The sequence below is a fragment of the Carassius carassius genome, chromosome 14 (assembly GCF_963082965.1).
Source record: "Carassius carassius chromosome 14, fCarCar2.1, whole genome shotgun sequence".
Lineage (NCBI taxonomy): Eukaryota > Metazoa > Chordata > Actinopteri > Cypriniformes > Cyprinidae > Carassius > Carassius carassius.
In genome coordinates this window covers 9854695-9873104 of record NC_081768.1, presented here as the reverse complement: position 1 = coordinate 9873104, position 18410 = coordinate 9854695, and the positions used below count along the sequence as shown (strand labels likewise).

The following is an 18410-nucleotide window of genomic DNA, read 5'->3' as shown; positions in this document are numbered from 1 at the left end:
GTGACTGAGACGTTTTAAAAACAAATGCTGGGTTTTCTCAAAGCCGTCTAAAAAAAAATCTAAGTGGGTGAGCTCGAGTGTTTTGTCAAATGCAGGATGGTGCAGCACAAATTCTGATCTATGCATCACTGCAACGTCTGGCACAGTGTCAGAGAGGCTCACGAGAGGTATTTGCGTTTCAGACATCTCAAACACGTAATAAATGACAGCGTTCGCACACTCTGTTGAATAAAACCCGCCTGCCAGATCAAGGCGTTTAGAGTGGGATAAGATTAGTGACCGTTTGCGGAGTAATTACACAATTTCATCCGTCTATTTTTTTTATTTAGTTTAGTTTGTATTTAGTTTGTTTGGTATTGTAGAGGTGAGACTTTATAGGAGGGTCGGTTTGAGGGTTTGTAGCCGTGTGTCTGGCCACCTGCCAGGGCCTTTGCAGTGGAAGTCGTTGAGCTCGAGGGTGCAGTTCTGAGATGTGCTCGTCTCCGAGCTCACAGCAGGCAACATGTTTGTGTCTGGGACTCATCTCCCCTGTCAAAACACACACCAAGGCACCGGGACATGAAAGCTTATTGCCGTTAATAGTCTTTTTTTATATATATAAAGAGGTCATACATAGATCAGGATCCCCCGCAGTGTTGGCTGTGCTCATGAAAGTGGTGTTCCCTTTCACTCTCTTTTGGTTCCTGTCAATGTCTCTCTCTGTCTGACTATGATATGCATTATGACTGCAGGCTACTTTTTGTTGCAGTCCGCCAGCTGCTGCCATTTTGAAGTGCAATTAAGAACATCTCTCCCTCTCTTTGCTTTTTTCTTCCCGCTTTCTTCCTACATGAAAGCATTAGTGCTACATACCTGTTTGTTTTCTGCTGCCTGAGCGCTTGTTAATGAGCCTGACTTAAATGAAGCTTTCAAAGCATTCAAAACCTGCTATGCTGCTAAAGCTGTTTGTTATAGTTGAGGTCATTTTGTTCTGTCACATTTAGAGGATTTTTCATTATTTATTTATTTTTTCAAATGTGACCATGCTTAGTACATCCTCATTTTTCTTAAAGAGGGCATGACATCAAAATAGACCCCATTAACTGTCTTTACAAATGTTCCTGATCTTATACTCTGCATGTCTGTGCATGCTATTCTAATGAAATTATTTGTCATTGTGACTACAAGTACTCATTATAATGTTTTCACAGTCCGCACATAATAAATTCAATGCATATTCTTCTTCACTTCACTTCACTTTTAACTTCACTTCATTTCACTTTTGACCACTTTTGACTTCACTTCACTTCATTTCACTTTAGTCTGGCCTTTTTTTAACCAATAGGTTGACTTGTGATATCTCGATTTAACATTCTGATTTAAAAAATAAATAAATAAAAGAATGAATGGATGAATGCACAAATGTAATGCTCACAATAAGATCTATAACATGCATATATAAAATACATGTAGGTAATGCTTTAGTATAGGGAGCAATTCTTACTAATAACTAGGTGCTTAATAGCATGCCTATTAATAACATATTGGCGGTTTATTAGTACAGCTATCTTAAAACTATTAAGCAGCTGCAAATTAAGAGTTTATTGGGGAAAAAATTGTAGTTGGTTTGTTAATAGGACAAATCCGGCCTTAATATAAAGTGTGACCCAAATTTTGATTTCATGCTGACTTTACGCTTTTTAATTGTTGTCACATAGGCATACAAACCCCTAAAATATTAACTTTAAGTAGTAGAAGAATGTTTTAAGTTTTATATCAGTTAATAATCCATATAGTATCCATTAGTTCAGAACTTGTGTATCATCATCAGTCATAAACTACTAGATCCTTATGAAGACAGCACAGTGCAGCAGACCCAATTATAAATTTATAATACTATCAATCATCACTGTTAGTAACACACTGTTAGTATGTTGTGGTGAGATGTTCTCTGAACAGTGTCCTGCTTTGCTGGTGTCATAGGTGGAAGCCCTTGCTGGCTCTTTGGCTTCTTGCCCCAGTCTCCTTGGCTGGTTTGCTTGACAAATGATCTTGCAGCTTGCTGTAGCAACGAAAGCCAGTGGAACCATGATTTATTTGCGAAATATTCTGGTTAACAGTATACAGTATGAACTAACAGCCACAGCTCCACTTTCTAGGTTGGAAAATGTAAGCCATTTTCAGCTGCGTTAAACACATCTAATCAGGACGAAATGCTGAGTGTGTGCTTTCCTATTGCTGTTTCTGCATTGAAGTCACATTTGTTTGTCATGCATGAGTGTCAATGGCTGTCAGTTTTGTTGCATAAGCACTCACTAGAAAAATACAAGTAAAAAATGACGCATTGTTATATTCTTAGTGTATCTGCCAAGAATAGTGCTGTTCTGCAAGCCTACAATGCCACATACAGCCAGAACACATCCCCCCAGAACATGTATACAATTCTAATTTCGATCATCTGCAGGGGGTTGGGTTCCTGTGGAGTTTTGCTTCATTCCTTTCACATAAAGACTTAAAGAGCTACAGTACTGTTTCATACTCTATTCAGTTTGTCTTCAAAAGAGAGGTTTAATTGGGGCGGAATGATCTGGAATGGCGTTGTGGTTCCTTCAATCCAAGGTATTTGTCCTGCACGCCATTATATTTCCTGTAGATTCCAGTCAAGTTTTTGTTTGAGACATTCTCTCTCTTTTTCAGTAAATAATCTTAAAGGTCATTACATTAAACATTCTTCCTCTAATACCCTAGTACACTCTTAAAAATAAAGGTGCTTCAAAAGTTTCTTCAAGCGATACCATAGAAGAACTATTTTTGGTTCCACAAAGAATCATAACTTTTATAAATCTGAAGAACCTTCTTTTGCCACAAGGAACCTTTAGTTAAACAGAAAGGTTCTTCAGATGTTAAAGATTCTTTATGGAACCATTTAGACAAAAAAGGTTCTTCTATAGCACCGTGAAGCACCTTTGTAGTGTAAAGGTCCATGATTTTAGTTAAACAGTTAATCACAATTATTTTGCTCAAATATATAATACGATTATTACCAATTTCTTTTTTATTTATATTTTATCAGAATTTCCCTTTCATGTAAGCACAATGCATCAACTTGAGCATCAACTTGCATAATTTGTGCACAGATTTAGTCACAGCAAATGGTACAAACAACCATGTGAAAGAAAACTGGCTGTGTTGTACTTCTATTTGAGCAACATATCTCAGTAGAAATCACTAAACTCTAACTTACATTTTCCCCATAGTTGTCAGCTCAATAGTGTTTTTTCCGTAATGTAGAGAGAGCACATGCATACTTGCCAGGTTGGAAAGAGTACTGTAAACCACTGGGCAGAAAATGCATAGATTAAACAAACAACAACAACAACAAACAAACTGTGAAATTACGGATAAAAAGGGTCTAAAAGGGTCCAAATGTCCACATTTTGATATATGCATAACCAATTTTGCATATAGTTGCATTTACAGTATATGCAGGCAAGTTTTCTCTCTCTCTTTCTCTCTCTCTCTCTTTCTCTATCAAATATAACTTTAAAGTAATAACACAGTAATAACAGTTTTCTAGTGTCACATTTCTTTTTCAAATTTATTAGTCAAATGTATTTATTCAAAAGTTGCCATATTGGCTCCAGTGTGTCAATAGTCGTTGATTTAAGTCTCCATGATTACATCCTTCTGGCCTCCTCTTTTCAGTCTCATTTGTGATGCCTTTTTTCGAGTGAGACCGACTGCATGATGGATCTAGTGAAAACTGCTGACCACCCCATCACCCCCCCTCTTTTAACCAGCAGTGATGGATTTGACACCCCAACCTTCTGCAGTGCGTCCGTCATTCCACCCGGCATGAGGCGGCCAAAAAACAACACGGAAGGATGCAGGGCAAAGCATACAGAAAAAGCCAGCGAGCATATTGTTCTCTGCTTCCCTGTGGTCAGCCCTCTGAGGTCGCTCACAGTTCAGCACTGGTGTAGGGTTGCTGATGATGGATTCTTTCCCTTTTTTAACTTCTTCCTCTTTTTCTAAAACCGCTACTGTTGTATCCCTTTAGAGACGGTTCTCCCGCATGGTTAGCGCTGCGATTCACATCACACCCTGAGATTGGGCTTGGCTACGAGCTCATTAGGGGACTGTAAAGACTGATTTTACAGGCTTCAGTTGATAGCTCATGCATGCAAGATATCAACGCTACTGAATCAAAGCCTGGCAAATGTAGAATATGTCTGTTTATTGTGTATACAAACAGCCTGTTATCTGTCACCCCTGTACTGAATAGGGTTTTATTAAGGAAAAAATACAAAAGCTCGCTTTAAGAAGGTCTGCCAAGTATTATTTTTCTCCTCACTCCCACAATGCTGTTCTTTGTAGTCATAAATAAAGGAAGCATCAAAACACTGAGGGTATTTTTAAGAAACACAAAAGGCGACATATCCACATAAAAAGCCCTCCAAACCCACGTCAGGTTGTTATTTTATGGCGCACAGTGGATGAAAAGAGCGGGATTTTCTTATGTCTGCTTGGACAGTTGGTGTTTATGTCACGTATGAAGCAGAGCTCATAAGTCCATAGAGACCTCTGATCCTTCTCCTACGCTGACGTTTGATGGAGACTTGAAATAGAATTCATGGCTAATCTCAATGCTCTGATCTCTGGAGCTAAAACAGAAGAAGAGGAAGATTATGGAGGTTAAGCTGAACTTTTAGAACTAGATGCAGAACGTTAAATCAGTTTGGGTTCTTGGCATAAAGTAGTAGTATGTTTTTGGTCTGTTAGCGTGTGAATTGATTAAGCAATGACATTCTTTCGTTCTGAACCGCACCAAAAAATGTAACTGGTTGAACTCGGTGGCAAACCTCTCTGACCTGGCAGAAGGGGGCTTGGAAACAAAAAGCAAGCTCAACCAGTTCAGCCCGTTCCAATAGAAGGGCAAACGGTTTTAATACATTAGTATTATAATAAACAAACACATATGGTAAGCATTTATCTAGAAGCTGACTGCACAACTGTTCTAGCCACTTCATTATTTTCATCTGACTAAAGAGAAATTATTTTGTTTACAAATGTTTTGATTTCTGAGAACTCTTTCCATTTATACTATAAAATGACTCCTGAATGTTGCGTTAAACTCTAAACTGTGGCCTTGCAAATCATCTTTACTTTAAGTTTATATATATGCCTGCATCCATCTGTAGCAACTCTAGCAATATAAATGGCTTGATGTTATAAAATTGCAGAGGGATTGCATAGAAAAATTTTTATCACCAAAAACTGCGTAAAGTACATACTGGACAAACCAGTAGTTTTTGGAGAAGCTTTTTAAGATTTATTATTTGCAATTATATATTTTCTGCTGATTATTATTTAGAAGTATTTTAGTTTTTTAAAGTCAATTTTGTATTTGTAATAAGCAGTTCACACATGCTGCTCTCACGAGCTTAATTGTTTACTATAGCTGTGTTATGATTATAAATTTGCAGGGAATGAAATTAAGAGGCTGGACTTTTTAGTCCTTTTAGTGTTCAGTTAACACAGATCTGTATAGGATAGCAGCCGATCCAATTCAGCATCAGTCAGCGCCTCAGGTTTGGGTTTGGTTGGAGAGCTGGTGTTGTGTTTGTTGTCATGCGAGACATGCAATTCATTGTCTACTTGCCAGAAGCTGTTTTATATGTTGATGGCACATGTTCTCAGAAATTAATGATATAGCCTCCAGCTCAAACAAGTCTACTGTCCTAATGAATGCTGGCTGTCTTTAGCATGACTCTCAGGCCTTCAATTAACAGCAGGTCGATCCTTCAGTGTTTTTACATTTATTAAACTCAACTGCTCTAAATATATGTTGGCTAATGTTCTCCACATTCAGTCTCTAACTCGTAAAAACCCCAAAACGCACGCAGATCAGTAGCAACTATGATACTAATGTTTATTTTGGCCAATATTTTACATTTTATTATCACTGAAAACATAATTTTGCCCATATCAAGGAGAGACGAATAAAAGAGTATGCTAGTTTTTGTTCGGAATTTTAAGGTTTGTTGACAATGAGTTCAGACGAAATACTTAGTTTAAGAGGATGATACATTTGTTATGGAGAGAGTTTATGGCATGTTTGAAGCTAGTATTTTGTGTTTATAGGTGTCAGCATACATTTGTGAGCTGTTGCATTGAGAACGCACAAGTAAATGGATACCTTTCTTCGATAAAGGAGCCGCTGGTGTGGGTATGCATGAGGCATGTGTGCGGAGGTGAAAGGTTAAATGAATGTTAGGTGCAAAAAGAGCAATGCGAGTTTGTAATTTGCTGACATTTGATCCTCCTCTGCCCCTCTCCTTCCTCTGACAACTGCCTCCCATCTGTCAGGAGCAACGGTGGCTAATCTTAGCCTTTCTCTGACGCCCTTCCCAATCCGAAAGTCGACTGTGTCAATTATTTATTTCAGACCTCCTCGTGCAGTTCACCTCGGCCGACTGTCGGGCTGTGGAGGGACCGAGACGAACAGACATGTGAGCCCTGGCACTGAGGATGTGTTGGCTAACAGCTCTTGTAATAACAGGACTTCTTCTGCGGCTTTGTGCTGTGAGGAGTGACTAAGGAGGAAATGGGCTATGTAAAATGGTCATGAATACACCTGGCCTGCAGACAAGACACTTTTACTAATGCACACTGCCACCTCCAGGCACACTGGCGCGTCCCCCTGCTGTCACTACTTAGTCCTCTGTGTTGTTTCTCTCTCTCTCTTTCTCTCTCTCTCCCTATTCTTTCTCTCTCTTTCTCTCTCTCTCCCTCTCTCTCGTTCACCAGGTTTTCACAATCATTCATTGGCACAGCTTTTGCATTCATTTACATAAATGCCCACTGACTGACTTAAAATGTACATATTAATTCACTCGGTCTCTCTCGCCTCCTTTCAGATGGTGTTTATCTTGCTCACTCTCAAAACATAGCAGTTTAAAGGGGTTTCAAAAAAAAGAAAAAAGAAAAAAAAAAAAAGAATAAATAAAATGATCTTCCCTAATGTAATGTAATGTAATGTAATGTAATATAACATAATATAACATAATATAACAATTGTATTATATATAATATAAAACAAGTTGTTTCCTATTAATAAAATACTACATTTATTTTGACCTCCAGGGAGGTTGACAATCAATCAACATTTTCTGAATGTTAAGACTCCTTTCACTAAACATTTTTTTTTTAATCCTCATTTTGAGTTTATACCCTGTTGGTAGAAACTCACTCTCTTTCTCTTGTCTTCTCTGCTGTGTGAAGATTAGGATGCTGTGTAGAGGTCGTTGGTGAACGGCAGTTTACTTTTCAATTACCCTGCCGCTGTTTTCATGTCGCCGGAAACAAAAATCCTAATTTAAAATGATAATGAAGCAGTTGTCGTCTGGCAGGGACAGGGAAATGTGGCGAGTGTGGTGCAGATCGTAAATCTTGTGCCGTTACCCGCCGCGAAGAGATGAATCTCCACTCCTCTGCCTGTCTTTTTTTCTTTTCCACATTCTTTGTCTCTACCCCGCATGACTCGTCTCACACAAGAGAAATGCCTGTGCAAAAGCTTCTTAATGTGGTAAACAAGTGGCCTGATTAATCGGTGTGTCAGCAATGCTCGTTTAAGGCCAAAATAGAGAAAGGCACAATGTACAGAGAGCATTGCTTCGTTTTAAACTTAGTTTCCAGGAATCTGTTTCAGTCTTCTGTGAGTGTTGAGTGTTTGTGTTGGTTAAGTTTTATGCAAGGGGATTTAGTTTGAGCAGCTTTAACAAAGATATTGTGCACTGCTTGTGAAGACTTGCTTGATTACTGCTGTTTGCCAAGATGCTACAAGTCTGGTTGGAATCACTTTCAGAACATAATTTTTCAGCTGATAAATGAAAAAAAAAAAAACACATTAAGAGCCAGTCAGAATTTTAAAGCCACCCAACTTTAAGGATTTTGAGCATTTAAAGTGGCAGACGACATCACCTCAGCGTGTGCTTGCTAGATAAACAGAACAGTATTCTTTGGTGTCCATTGGTGAATACCCAAGTAGATTTAATTATTGTTCTTGGTGTGAATGGGCTTTTAGGGTTATCTGCGATACTGAATGTCCATTCACTGAGAGGAAATGTATGAGATATATAAGCCTTATTTAAAGTTGGTAGAGACTCAGAGGAACTGAGGTCAAAGATCAGACATGTCAACTTCAGTGATGAGGTCCATGTAGAGGTCAGAGGCTGAGGAGACTGGAAATTCATCCAGAGGAAACTTTGAAACAGTCATCCAAAACACTGTTTGGCGAGCTCTCTGAGGCCTTCAAATGATTTAACTAGCTTCTGAACGAGAATATAAAAACTGCTCAGCAGGACTGAGGTACTTTGTCACCATGCGGGATCCTCAAATCTATAACCATTAAAGAGAACAGTGTGAAATTTGTATAGGTATCATTCTTGTTTGAAACTTTTCTTGCTGTTATCACACTTGGTAAATTTTCCTGAGCCAGATCTTATTGCCCCCTAGTCTGTTTTACTTCCCCACACAGTTAAGTTTATTTATTTATTTTTGCTAAATTTGATCACAAATTGCATGTATAATCATCAGCCCTGTCATCAGTTTGAATTCCTCTGGAATCTGACTGAAATGTACTGTCAAATATACAAGTTTACTTTTTGATGTGGTTTTGAAAAAACATTTCAGACTATCAAACAAACACATTTTTTATTCAACCAAAAAAACATTTTGGTCAAATTTCATCAAACCTTAAAAGGTTAGTTCACCCAAATATGAAAATTTGGTCACCCTCATGTTCCAAACCTGTAAGAATAGTTAAGATATATTCAATGAAATATGAGAGCTTTCTGACCCTGCATAGACAGCAGTGCAACTGACACATGCAAGGCCTAAAATATAAAGCCATACAATTAAGGTTGTACCACTGATGTCACATGGACTATTTTAACAATGTCCTTGCTAACCTTTCTGGGCCTTGACCATGTCAGTTGTGTTGCTGTATATGCATGGTCAGAAAGCTCTAAGATTTCATCAAAAATATCTTAATTTGTGTTCTGAAGATGAACGAAGGTCTTGCGGGTTTGGAACGACATGAGGGTAATTAAGTAAGTAGCTTGTTTTAAAGTTGTAACTGTCATAAATCCATTGGAATTTGTCAGAAAAAGCTGCTTGTGTTTCTGTGCTAGTGTGAATTTTTTTCTTTTTTTTTTCTTCTCAACATCTGATGGCTTCAGAAACCCCCCAACACAAAGAGCTAAAAGGGAAAATGAAAATACAGAGGAGAAAATGAAACGAGCAAGTGGTTTAATGAGACTCTGTTGAGACGCTTGGGCCATGTTTTCACCTAATTTTTTTTCCTTCACTGCATCCCTTCATTGCTGATGTGCAGCACGTCATCCTTCGTGATCTTTAGAGTCATGGGCAGGCGGATCCGGTGGGTATAGTGGGAGGACAGTTACCATACACTTGTTGAATATTGATAACCCGCTCCATTGGGAATTCATTTTTTTCATGTTACGCCAGTCATACATCTTCAGTACGAAATGATGAAAACCCTTTCAAAGTTTTTCTTTTTCCACTCTGCCCGTTGCTGAATATGTCATCTTCAGGTAAAGAGAGAGGACAAGTCATAAGGATTGCTTTTGTTGTTTTCTTCTTTTTCTTTTCTTTCAGAATTTTCAATTTATATATACAGGAACAAAAGACAAGAAAATAATGAAATGCTAGATGAAAATGGTCTGTAACTTTGAACTAAATTGCAAATGTAGAGAAGCTCCAAAGAAACCCAAACGTCCCATCTTCTTTAACTGTCAAAGAACTCGTGGCTTTGTTCCCAATAGGTATTAAAACCTCTTTGAAGGAATAGTTCAACCCAAGATGTAAATTCTGTCTTTTTATTTACTCACCTCATATCATTTCAGATTCCTATGTTTTTATATTTTATTGTTGAACTTCAAAGAATATTTTAATTCTTGAAGAATATTTATATTGTTAGCGGTTTCTATTTAAGTCTAGTCTGCTGGGATGGCACACATATGTGATGTAAGGTGTATGTGATGATGTATTGTTTAAACAAACTGTAGCCTTTCTTGCAGCTGATCGACTGAAAGAAATGACATTTAATGGGGGTGAGAGAGACAGGCAGAAAGGATAATGGAGGATTTATGACTGAAGCACTTGAAAAAAAAAGTTTCAAAATGGATTATGGTATCACATAGTGTATTATTAAAGACTTTTGGCTTTTGAGCTCTAGCATCTGTGTGTGTGGTGTGGTTTCAAAGCATTTAGTTTCTGTTGCATTCATTTGTTAATATGTGCTGGGTTTTATTTTATTTTATTTTTATTTTTTTGAGTTGCACTGATTGACACATCTGTCTCAGTGAGAGAGGATTCTCCAGAGGTTGCCATGATTAGCCTGTTAAAAGAATAGTTTACAAAAAATCAGTAGTATTTACTCACACTCATTCCGTTCCAAACCTATGATCTATTCTCATTTGTCTTTCCTCATTTGTCTTACAATCTCATTTGTAAGAACTAAAGAAATCACTCAAAATTATTTTCTCGGTCTTTCATAATACAATATACAGGTTTAGAATGACGAGAGGGTGAGTTAATAATGACATAATGTGTAATTTTGCATGAACTGTTTCCTTTAAATAGTAAAATACAAATCATTCATAAATCAGTGTGCACAATATTAATACCCTGTCCCCTGCATTGATATAAAAAAATATCCAGTTATCTGATCCCCTCACTGTAATTGCTTTAACCTGTCAGCAGCATTGTCTGTAGCCCATATGCCCGGAGTGAACAGATAGGTGCTCTCGTCTTTGAAACTACTGCTGCTGTGATATTAATTGAGCTTCTGTCATTGCTGTCTCTGGCAAGTTTTTGTCATCAGAGGGCCTTTAGTTTTACCATTGACAGAATGAGAGAGAAAGTGTTGTCTGTGTGTACGCACACACACACGTTAGCTGATACCAGACAAGCGGCACTAGCGCCTCACGCCAGTCATCTAAGCTATTCAATTAGCGGTCCCTGCAATTTTCATGATCCTCATTGTTCTCTGAAATGAGGTGGTGAGTGAATAAAAAGCTGCTGTCAGCTTTGCAGCAGTGTTGACTGCTTTAAAAGCCAAAACAAAGAAAGTCTCTCCCTGCCTGCTCGGGGTGTTTGGTCTGGATGCACAGTGAATATTTCCACAGATTGCCGAAACACGTGGGCGTTCGTAGCACACTAAGCATCCACTTCGTCCACATCCAGGTGCACGTAGGCGAAGGAGAACTTCTTTGCTCAATGAAGGGTTATGTTAAGAGGATGCTAGCATTCGACGGAACCATTAGCAGGATCTGTTGACATATTGTGGCTAATGAAATCCTCTTCCAAAGCTGCTTCAGATGAAGCACCATCCAAAAAACGATCCGTCCAAATTTGTTCTAAAAGCCCACAGATGTACAAGATGTCTTTTCATTGGTTGGTCGTGTTGTTTTGGAGCTAAAGGGATTTCAGGTAGGGTTTGACGCTTTTATGTCGTTCCATGTGGTCTCTTGGGCTCTGATGATATTGAGCCATCTCCTCATCCATCTTGATTAAATGAGATAATAAGGATTTCACATTTGACCAATCGTGTGCATCCGGACCAGAACCGCCATAGGGTCAATTACTACACAGATCCTTCATTTCATTCTTTTTTCCCCTCCTCCATAAATCAATTTCAGGCTCGTAAACAAAGGTGGCATAAAATCTGGCAGTTGATACTGTGGTTTGAAGTCCAAATGGGCTTTTTTCACTAAGTACCTCATAGAGCTGGTTTAGGAGCTAGGTGATGCTAATTTTTCATGGCAGTTCAATTACATTCTCCCTGCCCTCTCTTTTCCCCTTCTTCCTTCTTTCTCTCCATTTCTGCTTTTGGAATCCATCTTCTGTGAGAATTCATGATGGTGAAGTGCCAAGAATAAGACCGAGCAGCAGTTCCTGAGGGAGCCCTTTCATTTGTGCACAATTCACACAGCATAGAACATGGCTCCACTCAAAGACATGCAATATGGAGATGAGAACGCAAAAGAAGCAGGAAGTTACTTTTGAACAGGTTGCAAATACAGCAGGGAAGATGGTAGACCACGGGAATGAAAGACAGGTGCATGCTTCTGACACATGGAGGAAACATGCCAAGCAATGCATTTGTTTTGTGCATCAGCTTTTTTTATTTTTCAGCTTTTGTCTCTAATGAAAAAACTATTTAGTATTTTCAGCAGTGCCACAGTGTCTTGATTAAATGCGAGAGGCTTTGTTGCTATGCCATTTCCACCACTGGTTTCCAATTTTTGGACGTTTTTTCCCTTTTATCATATATTTACAAGTCCAGCATATCATTGATCCAAAAACGTCCAAAAATTTAACACATAATGGCATGTATCAACAAAAATATTCCCTTTTATTCTCATCAAAATGGATAAATAAACTATGATGTTTTTGTTTGCGAACCTAACTGTAATTATGTTATGAAGATATTTAATAATTTCTATTATGACATGCATGTTTTAAAATTTCTTTAGGAAGGGAGGGAGCTGCAGCCCAGTTCAAGGTAACCCATGGTTTTGTTAGCATTACAGCCGCACTTGTCTGATTACAGCTCTGTGACTCTGACTCTAGACTAAGGCAGGCAAATTAATTGGCCTGTCAATCACAACAAACTCTAGTTCTTCGTTTTACAGAAGAAAAAAAAAAAGCATAAGGTGATGGAAAGCATGCATAATAAGACACTGGTGCCTTTTTGGTGTAGAGGGTGACCAAGGCTCATAATCATTTAGGAAATGTGGAAACGTGAATGCTTTACATGAAAGAACTCTTTTTGTTTCCTTCTTTTACCCTTTCTGTTTAACTCCTTAAATTGCTAGTCCTCCATTTAGCCATGACATGCCTTTTGACTATGATCATCAATCATTTCTTTTGTGACAATAATTAGTTTAGTCTAAGAGGTCAAAGTTCAAGGTGAGTCAAGGTCTTCTCTATCCTATGAATCAAATTGATCACATTAATGAAGGTACCCTTGGGGTTTTGCTTTTTTGTGAGCATTTGTGGATGTTTTGATTCAATGGAGTAATTGTTCCCAACCGTCCTAATTAATGCAGCCATCAGCTTGGAGATCAATAGAGAGTGTAGTGATTGATCTTACTATGGCGACGACGGCGCATGTCATTGTTATTCGAAAGCGAACGTGTTTTCTGATGTAATTGCTACAGCTTATGCAACATATGCTTTGACGCGTGCATGTTTATAGTACGAGCAGTACCTGCCCAGTCTGGCTTTAAAAAAACAATTCCTTTTTTATTTTTTCCTTCCTCCAGGTTGAGATGTATTGTCAACATGGCTTTTTATTGCACCGACTGTCGTCTTTGTGCGTCTTTGTGCTCTCAATGTCTCATACTGCATTTTCCCCCTCTAAATGTTAATTATATTGCCATGCCTCTCTTTTGTGTCTGCTTTGCCATGCATGCAATGCCGGCAAGCTCCTGCCTATTGACGCTCCATTCAAAATGTCAGCATTGTAGTCTAGTGTGCAGAGAGCTGTTTTCCAAGGTTCCTCCGGCACGCTGTGGTCAGGTTTTTGGCCTGCATTCAAATCTGGAGAGTGCTGTCATGTAGGGACAATGGAAGGGAAATGGATAGTGCTGTTCCGTTGACAGGTCCGCAGGAAAACGTTAACAGTATGAGAGTCATAACCGCAAAACACTGCATATATGCTTTGTTAGAATAATGTTCAATAGCGTTTTAGGGAAAATATTTAACTGTACTGCCTGAAGTCAATGACTTGGATGATGCTTTATAACATATTACGGAATCGCAAAAAAATTATAATAATAATAATTATATATATATATATATATATATATATATATATATATATATATATATATATACAGTACAGACCAAAAGTTTGGACACACCTTCTCATTCAAAGAGTTTTCTTTATTTTCATGACTATGAAAATTGTAGAGTCACACTGAAGGCATCAAAACTATGAATTAACACATATGGAATTATATACATAACAAAAAATGTGAAACAACTGAAAATATGTCATATTCTAGGTTCTTCAAAGTAGCCACCTTTTGCTTTGATTACTGCTTTGCACACTCTTGGCATTCTCTTGATGAGCTTCAAGAGGTAGTCACCTGAAATGGTCTTCCAACAGTCTTGAAGGAGTTCCTCGAGAGATGCTTAGCACTTGTTGGCCCTTTTGCCTTCTGTCTGCGGTCCAGCTCTCCCCTAAACCCTCTCGATTGGGTTCAGGTCCGGTGACTGTGGAGGCCAGGTCATCTGGCGCAGCACCCCATCACTCTCCTTCTTGGTCAAATAGCCCTTGATGCCTTCAGTGTGACTCTACAATTTTCATAGTCATGAAAATAAAGAAAACTCTTTGAATGAGAAGGTGTGTCCAAACATTTGGACTGTACTGTATATATATATATATATATATATATAAATATATATATATATAGGAAAGTTCAGTTTCCCACTTGTAATTACAACTTCTTAGGGCAATTATTTTTGCTCAATTTATAAATTCTATCTTCTACCACACCAACAGATCAGATTCAAACCTGCATTCTCCAAATAAGCACCATGACTTTTCTGTAGCATATTCACAAAGGCCAGGGCCTTAGCATTTTTTAACACTATTATAAATAAGCATTTTGCATGGGTGTATCTAGGTGTCATCTCTCTGGCTCTTTCCTTCATCTTTGTCTCTCTCTGTCTGTCTGGAGCAGTGTGAGGGTGGAGCTGAAGGACTATCGAGCGTGGCAGTAATTATGGTGTCATGGTGCCGTGTCAGAGACTGGCATGTCGATGTTAATGAGCTCTCCTCTGCCTTTCTCTCCACCTCCACGGCTTGGATGTCTCCACATGTCAAACGCAGAGGCTCCAGTCTTCGCTCACGTTCTTCTTCCTCTCTTTCCATCACTTCCCAGTGTGTCGGAGCAGCAGTGTCTGTCTGTGCTAATGTTCCCCTTTTTCTCTGTCTCTCACTTGCACTCCATCTCTCACTGTCCCCATCACCATGAGGTCTGTGTTTAAGACGCAGGAAAGTTGCTAGCGATGTTAAATTGCAGTGAAAGGTTCTCAATGAGAATATTGCATTTTGAACCTTATGCACGTTCACTCTTCATTCAGCATGTTCAATTTTATGAACTCCATGAATAAATACAGGCTTAAAAAGTTCTGCGGGGAAAAAAAGTCTGTTTTCCATGTTTATAATTAATGATTTTAATAAATAAAAGTTGCAAACTGTAGTGTTAAGTTTTATATATTTTATATATATATAAAATCCAAGAACTCTTTTTATTTTTCAATTTGTTTTGGATTGCCTGCCTATATAGGCCTATTTTACCAATTATATATATTTTTATCACTTCTTACATCTCCAGATATTGTAATTTTCTGCTCATTTCATGCTTACAGACATGAAAAATTCAATCCCATTCTTGTGCTAACAATGGCGGAAATCACAAAAAGGATTCATCAACAACTTAGTGTCACTTAAGCAGCCATGCTCATAAATTTGACGAAACTACTATTGAATTCCAGTCATCGCTTTGTTTCATCTGAGCCTAACCTAGTCAGATGACCAAATTACATCACAGGGATCTGGAGCAGACTGTTGTGAGATTAGCTCATTTGTTTTAATAAGATTGTGATATTGGGTCTGATGACAGCCTAGTATGGGCAATGAGAAACAAAGAGAGAAATGGATGGATCGGTAAAGAACGAGGTGAGATGCTCATTTGTTGTCATTAAGAACTTGTCGAGGGTCACTTGATTTGTGAGTTCCAAATCACACATCGATTACCGCAGCCGTGCAAAGCATCAGACGGTGAAAGATGCATTTAACGGGCGGCGTCGTGTTATCTTTTCATCATTACTCAAAACTAGTTGTTAATGGCAATTTGGCATCCTGATCATGAACTGCCATTAGTTGTTGCTATATAGAAGTCCCTTAATGCATTGTAATTGATCGTTTTGTCATGTTTGATGGACAATCTGTTGTATCACCAAGTCGTCAGTGACTCAAGTCTTTTCATCATCGATTTGAATCTCATTTACAACTGAACATTTCCAATTCAGCTTTTCCTTGTTTGCCATAGACACTGCTGTTTTTCATGCATATTGGCATTTGATTTACAGCAAAGCATGTTTAATGCAGTTTTAATGAAAGTATGTTGAGGCCCGTTGTAGCAAGCTTATATTAAAATAGTGAGGTAATAGAGACACAGTGCTGTGTCTGTAACCTAATATATTCACAATATTGCCTTACAATAACCGCCTTATTGGTTTGAAAGAACAGTTACTGAGCAATGGAAGTGTTAAGATAAGAAATGTTATCAAAACATTATTTTAACTCACTGAGTACAGTTCTTGCACCACAGGATGTCATGCAAACAGAAAAAAAGACACATGTTTTCAATGCATGATGCACAGTGAAATGCATAGTAGGTATTTTGCGTCATCATTGTTTCTTTATTCTTTGTTTAGGAATGCTGTACTGACCAATCAGTATCCAGTACTAAAGGTATTTTATAATGAGATTATTGAGGAGCTGGTATCTACAGTGTTTGGTGTTGCAGGGAAAGCTGTTTGCCTGTTTACTAGCTTCTTTGTATAAATTGTGCACAGAACATTAGCATTTCTAGAGATTCTTTGTATAGATGACCCTAAAAAAGGGTAGTAGGTGCTGGAAAGTTGGGTTGTATTAGGTGAGAGTTGTAATAATGATTGTATGTGGCAGTTCTGAGCTGCTTTGTGTCAAATCAGAGTCTCCCATCAGCCCCTTGTGTGCCTTTGGGTCTGCAAGCCTTTCCTTTCCATCACAGGAAATCTTTCAGGAGAATACCCTTGCTTAGAGTTCCTGCTGTGATTTCTGAAAGCCGATCATCCCTTTCCCTCATTGTGTTACTTGCGTTACACTGAGTTTGGCTTTTTTTGTCACTGTTTATTTTAGATGTGACCTGTGAAGGTAATGAAGTCACAAATAAACTTCTCTCACCCGTAAATGGCTGGTTTTTGCAGCTTTGGAAACGTTTATGGCTGAGGTGTTGATTTTCATTATAGCAGATTTTAACTACCACTTTTTATGTCTAAGTAACATTGAAACTTTTTAATAGTTCTCAATCATTTATTTTCATACGCCCTCACTTCCCAGCCGAATCTTTGGAAAAATTAAGATTTTTTTTTTAAAGGCATCTGTTATGTTCACCAAGGCTGCATTTATTTGATATATATCAGAAATGAAGGAAAAACAGCAGTAATATTGTAAAATATTATAGATTTCTTCTGAGATGCATGTCTACTGTTGGCTGTTTTTAGTAGAAAACTATTAAACACTGTGCCAAAAGTATTCGTATCCCACTCTGAAGGCTGATGTGCTCACCTGACTGTTGATTGTCTCAGTCCTCAGGTTCTGTACTAAACTTCTCCATTGAGCGTGATTAATGGTTGTTCCAGTTGTAGTAGGGCTATGTTCCAAACCATCCTGATTACGACTCCCTCATTCAGGCTGCAGTTCTGGCATCGCTGGCGAGTCCACCGGGACCTCTGAATTTACAGCAGTTCTGTTCTGGCAGAGTGGCAGTGGGACTCGGTTAGGATTGTCCTGGGCTCTGTTATGGCACCTCTGCTGCCACGGAACTCGTGTGCGAGCTGCTAGCAATATTACAGACAGGCCAGCGGCTGCCCACGGGAGTGCTAAAACTTATTATGCCATTCCTCTTCGCTTGACGTATGGCACGGCATGCTGGGAAGAGAAAACTTCCCATCTCAACTCTCTTTGTTCTGGCCCATCTCTCTCTCTTTCTCTTTATAAATTCATTTCTCTTTCTTCTTCACCCACTTCCTCCCCACTCACCTCGGAATAAAATTTCAGTCCCTCGTCTTCTGTTTATTTGTCAGATTTGCAGATATGGATCGCCCCTCAGGAAGTCGGATGAATGAGAAATGAACTTTGACTATCCAATCCTTATGAAATCAAGAGATATTGCGTTTTTCTCCTCGCAAAGAGCGATCGCGGTGCTTAGTACGGTACGGTGAGGCCCAACCTCATATCTGCATGCTGTGTGCAATTGCAAATTTAAAAGCAATTCAACCGTAGCGATTTGTAAAATGACATGAATCAACTGTTGTCTCAAATCTCATTATTGACTTGCTTGAAATTGACTTTTTTTTCAGCGACAACAGATGCTGCTGTTTGTATTTTTGTCCTTTTGTTTCCATTTTTGCTTTAACCACAAGTATAATTTCCTCCTCTCTCTTGTTGCATCTCTCCATTTGTCCTTGCTCTGAGTTATCCGGTCTCAGGAACATCATGTGAGTGAGTGCCTTTGATGGGAAGAGCACACATGTTAGCGGAGTGGTAACCAGTCTTGATT

At 38.5% G+C, this 18410-nt stretch overlaps 1 protein-coding gene across 3 annotated transcripts in view; it reads left to right on the top strand.

Annotated features, from left to right (window-relative positions):
* macrod2 (mono-ADP ribosylhydrolase 2) overlaps positions 1–18410 on the top strand; it is a 539507-nt gene that overhangs the window by 239188 nt on the left and 281909 nt on the right. The window lies entirely within an intron of this gene.